Below are 5,404 nucleotides of genomic sequence, written 5' to 3' on the forward strand. Positions count from 1 at the left end.
AGAAGAATTCCAGGCTGGTGCTTCTCTGGCCCTGCCATCACCAAGACAACCAGGACAGCCAAGTTGAGGCCCTTGAGAATGAGGAGGTGATCCTGGCATCCCTTCTAGTGCTCATGGCACCCTCTGTTCTCTCAGCTGGAGTGGGCCTATCACCTTGGTCCTCAGATCAACTGAGAGTCAGTACTTCTCCCTACTATTGAAAGCAGAGATTTCATCAGTGTCTGGCTCCATCCACCACCTCCTCAGTGCCAATGCCTCTCCCCTTGGCATCCCCACTTCACTCTTTCTTGACCACTGAATCGGTCTCTTAATTGTATCTTTCTAGAAATCTAACTTCTAGTCCTCCTACTATAATCTCAGAAAGGAAGAGCAAAATACTGCAGCTAAGCTGTTCCCCTACCCTTGCCCCCACCCCCAGCATTGGTTTCTTAATTGCTTCTTTCTTTCCTTACAGTTACACTTTTCCCTTCTCTTGCTTGTCCCCCTGCAGCTCAGGCACCTTCTCCTCTTGTTCATGGCCCACACTGTTGACAGGACTTAAGTCGTCCATCTCACACACAAGGTAGAGCCCCAGGGGAGAGGCAGAGTCATAGTCAGGATGGGAAAGAAGGCCCAGAGAGAAAATTAAGGGGAAAGGCAAAGTGAAAGTCGCTTCAGAGTGATTGATTCATCACTGCCAGCATTTATATAATGGGTGCAGGGTTTGAGCATTTGCAAGGATGGCACAGAGCAATTCACTTGATTTTCATCACCGCCATCCTGTGAGTAGGAAATATTCCCATTTTTCAGATGAGGAAATGGAGACCCAGAAAGTTCAGTCACATGCTCCAGGACATACAGCTACTGCAAAACAGCCTCAAATTCAGTTTTTTTCACTCTAAACTTTCCCTCCATTCTATTGCACTGGTATGAGCTTTGACCAGCAAGGGAATAACCAGCTCTCTCAGAGGAAGTGGTGACCTACCTCTCCATGAGACATGGAGACTTGGAACCTTGTACTCTTCTACATCCTGAGATTGGGGAGAGAATCACAGCTCTGCTGTGCATTTCCTACAGTGCCTTCTGCTCGCCAGCACCTTCCCCAAACACCCTACTTAAACACTACCATTTCATGCTCCATATCCCTTGTTTCTCTTCTTCATGCATGTGCTACATCCAACATGCTAAATATTTTACTTGCAGTCTGTCTACCCCACCTGCACCAGAACTCAGCATCCCAACGGCAAGGACTTTTGTCCATTTTGTTTGCTGTTGGATTCCTATCTCTATAGTGTTTGGCATATAATATCTGCTCAATAAAAATGTATTTATAAAACAAAAAAAGGAAACCTGAGCCCAGCTTCTTCCATTGCAACCCACAATGTGGATCCTCCACAGAGCTCCTCCATGTGGTTAGGGTCCTGAAGCAGGTGCCTCCCCACTCCACACTCCCAGCACCCCACCGCCCTGGGGCTTGGGTCGTACTGAAAGAAGTCACTCTGGCTGCACAGGGCTGCACCCAAGCTCACCCTGAGTGAGGGCAGCAGCTGGGTCTCAAGGCCCCTCATCAAAAGCTTTCCATTATCCACCTAATTACAGGGCCAGGACCCAAGGTTGGGAGCCTTTGGTGGAATGAGGAATAGAAGTGGGAGGCTGTTCACACATAAATGGCATGACTCGCTCACATCTTTGAGAAGCTCGGGGGCTGCTCTAATTAGACCTAGCCATCTCCCACCCCCACCCTCCCACCAATCTGGAGGAGGTCCAAGCTCCGCAGACTGGAGGGAGTTGGGATGCAGGAGGACTGTTTTAGGCTGAAGGCTAAAGACTAAAGCCTCCTGGGTCCCATGTCTGCATCAGCCTCCCTCCCCCCACCAGCCCACCCATCCTGTTCCCAAGCCCTGGCACCAGGGAAGCTGGGCTTCAGCAAAGGTTCACCATGAATAATGTCCTTTGATGATGTGGCATCTCACAAAGTATGGCAGGAGCCAAGGGTGGGGGGAGCAAGGGAATGGCAGAGAGAAGTGATCACCCCTTGATCTCTGGGATTAGCAAAGACTTGAAAGAGCCGATGCTAAACTAAGTAAGAGGTGATGAAGGAGGGAGGCTTTTGTCCACCAAGCAAAAATAAATCAGGAGAATGGAATCGCTAGAATTAAATCACAAAGTTTTATTCAAGGGTCTTAAGATTTGAAAATTGGAAACAAAAAAACCAAAAAACTGTCAGGCTAAGAGTGTAATGAAAAAACAGTTGAGAGTTCTTATAGTAAAAGTACATTCCTGAGAAAAATCAGTTCTGCATTCTTAGCCTCTGGATTGGTCTGAGATGGTAATCTTCCAGATGTCAGTGGTCTAGATAATGGATATCAGGTGGTCTGGACATGTTAACATTCTTTTCTAAACTCTTCAGATGATTATCTATAGGGATCTTGTATATTCCCAGGCATTGATGCACAACTGGAAAATTTAAGTTTTCAGGCTAGTTAAAAGAAAATAAAATCTCTTCCTCATGTTACAGCTCATTCTTTTTTTTTTTTTTTTTTTAGTTAAATTTAATTTTTTTTATTTTTTATTTTTTTTAGAGAGAGGAGAGGGAGGGAGAAAGAGAAGGAGAGAAATATTGACTGGTTGCTTTCTGTAAGCACCATGACCTGGGACTGAACCCAGACATGTGCCCTGACTGGGAATTGAATCTGCAACCTCTCACTTTGCAGAATGATGCCCAACCAAGCTACACCGGCGGGGCCAGCCCATTCTGATTTAAGTAATTTTGTTAGCTTGGCTATGGTGACTCCATTTTGTTTCTTCGCTCTTTCCTCAGATGGCTAGGGCAGGCCAGGCTTCATTTTGCCCACAAATCATATGCAAATAGCTTGTAAAGTGGGTGGTGTAGCTACATAGCACATTGGTGGTTTTTTCCTTTGAACACCTACTATTTATTTGAGCCACATCTCAGATGCTGTCACTGACGTAGAGGGCAGGGTCCCTAGCAGATCCTCCCTATGGAGTTCCCCCTTTGCTGCTGGGGCAGGTTGCAGGTGAGGCCAGCAAAAAGTATGCAGAGCTGAGCTGAACTGAGACAGGTTAGTCAACTGTTTCCAGGGGGTGGGGGTGGAGGCCAACTTAGCGTGTGCTTGTGCACACAAATGACCTGCATGTGTCCACCATATGCACAATTTGGGTGCAACATCCTGAAGGGGTGCTTTGGGATGGGGAGGAGGGGCCAGGGCCATATGTGACACTGGCTGAAGATACCCGTGAAGAATGGAAGCAGGGCTTCTTCTGCATTCCACTGAGTCCTGCAGCCAGGAGACAGCTGGGAGACGATCCACAGAGCAAGAAACTCAGAGTCCCTCACAGCCTGGGAAGAAATGGTGGAGCCACAAGGGCTGAGCTAGAGCTGGGTGAGCTGTGAGACGCTGGGATGGCTTCTTGTGGGGGTTAGGGGGCTCCAGGATAGTCAGTGCCCCTCAGAAGCTGAAACAACCTAGACTGAGAAGGCTGGACGGGCTGAGTGGGGTGAGTTCAGGGTAGCAGATCCCCAGCTTCTCCCAATTCAAGCCCTAGGACACAGTGGGGACACTGAGCCCCATTAGCTTCACAGGAGGAAAACACACACTCCTGTGTTCCAAAAAAAAGAAGAGAGGCAGAGACAGAAAAGAGGAAGAGAGAGCTGGAGAGTAAAGGAGAGAAACCCCTACCCTTCCTCAAACTAGCATCCACCCACATGACTGGGGGGCGGACAGGAGGGAAAGCAGGGACCCTGGCCCGTCCCCACTCCCACCATCCCCAGGCCAGAAAGCTGACAGTGCCTTCAGCCCTGGGGAAGGAAAAGCAGGGCTGGGAATAGCAGCTGCATATTCTCTTGAAATCGCTTCTGAAAATGACCAGACACTTCACTGGAAAAGTGACGACAATTTGGGTCCTGGGAGCAGGAGATGAGGCAGAGAGCGGGGGAGGTCAGGCTCCGGTCACCACCCCCTCTCTCAGTCAGACAGAACCTCCTCGGTCTGATTCTGAGAAGTCAAGGATGGGGGAGTTGTCTTGGGTGGCAGAAGAGTGGCCAGAGCCCGTACTTCCAATTTAGGACACAGCCCCCCAAAACAACTTTAGCCACTTACCCACCTGGGAAGAGCTGACTCCCAGTGCTGGTTGTGCCAGAATACAGGGCTTGTGCTTAGAGAGCAAGATAAATTTGCAGGCAAGAAGAGATGTCAATCAGGTCTCCCACAGCACAATTACCTGGAGCCATGAGCTGCCTGCAGATGGGTGGAAGGAAGCAGGGTGGAAGGAGACCCCAGCTTCAAGGGGAAGTGAGCTCATGGGTGGAGACAGGGAAGATGCAGGAAAGGTAGAGACTGTGAAAGGAAGGAGAGACATCCAGAGACAGAAACAAAGGCAGCCATCCGTACAAACCTCACAGAGCACAGATCTAAATTTTACTGCAAATACAGGAGCGGCTGGTGCCCTAAAGGCAGACACTGGGGTGGGAGAGGCTGAGACAAAACAGTCTATGAGGAAACACATATGAAGGGGGGTGGGTCCTTAAAGCATTATATAGCCCTGGCCAGGTAGCTCAGTTGGTTAGAGCATCATTCTGACACTCTAAGGTTGTGGGTTTGATCCTGGTCAGGGCACATGCAAGAATCAACCAGCAAATGTACAAATAAGAGGAACAACAAATGCATGTTTCTCTATCTCCCCTTCCTCTCTTTCTCTAAAATCAATAAATTAAAAACAAAACAAAACACAAATGAGTTTTTTTAAAAAAGGCATTATACAAAAGATTATGTGTTAGTATTAGTCAGAGCCCACGGAAACGGGGACAATGAGACAGTGTGAGACGGCTGGAAACCGAGAAAAACATAATGAGGATAACACAAGGGAAATAAATGAAGACGAGAGGGAAGGGGTCAGTCATAAAGATGCGAGAATCTGGGTCGGGAGCCTCTCCTGTCAAATGCCACCAGCTGCAGGCCCCAGCTGTGGACAGTGATTAGCAAGACAACTGTTGGCAGCAGCCTGGCATTTCTGGTGTATGGAAAGGAAGGGGGTGCCAGGGTGGGGCAGGTGTGATGAAGCCCAGTGCGAAAGGAGGCTGAATCTCCAAAGGATCCCAGTTTTCGTCAAGACAGGGATCCTCACATCCCTCCAGGGACATACTTAATGAATCAGCCCACTGGCCACCTGCGACCTCAGTCCCATCCCCAACTGCCCTGCCCCCACCGCAGGCTCTCCAACCTGCCACCCAGAGCTCAGCCGGTCAAGAACCCAGAGACAATTTCCCTTCTTTTCCATTCTTATTATCTGCATTTGCTGGCTCCAAGGAGCTCAAGAGAGGAAAGAGGGAGGGATGAGGGGGAGGCGTCTAAGTACAAGCCAGTGAGAAGATGGGGAACAGCGACTCACCCACAATGACCAAACC

This window comes from Furipterus horrens, unplaced genomic scaffold, assembly GCF_987537825.1.
Source record: "Furipterus horrens unplaced genomic scaffold, mFurHor1.1.pri manual_scaffold_4, whole genome shotgun sequence".
Taxonomy (NCBI): Eukaryota; Metazoa; Chordata; class Mammalia; order Chiroptera; family Furipteridae; genus Furipterus; species Furipterus horrens.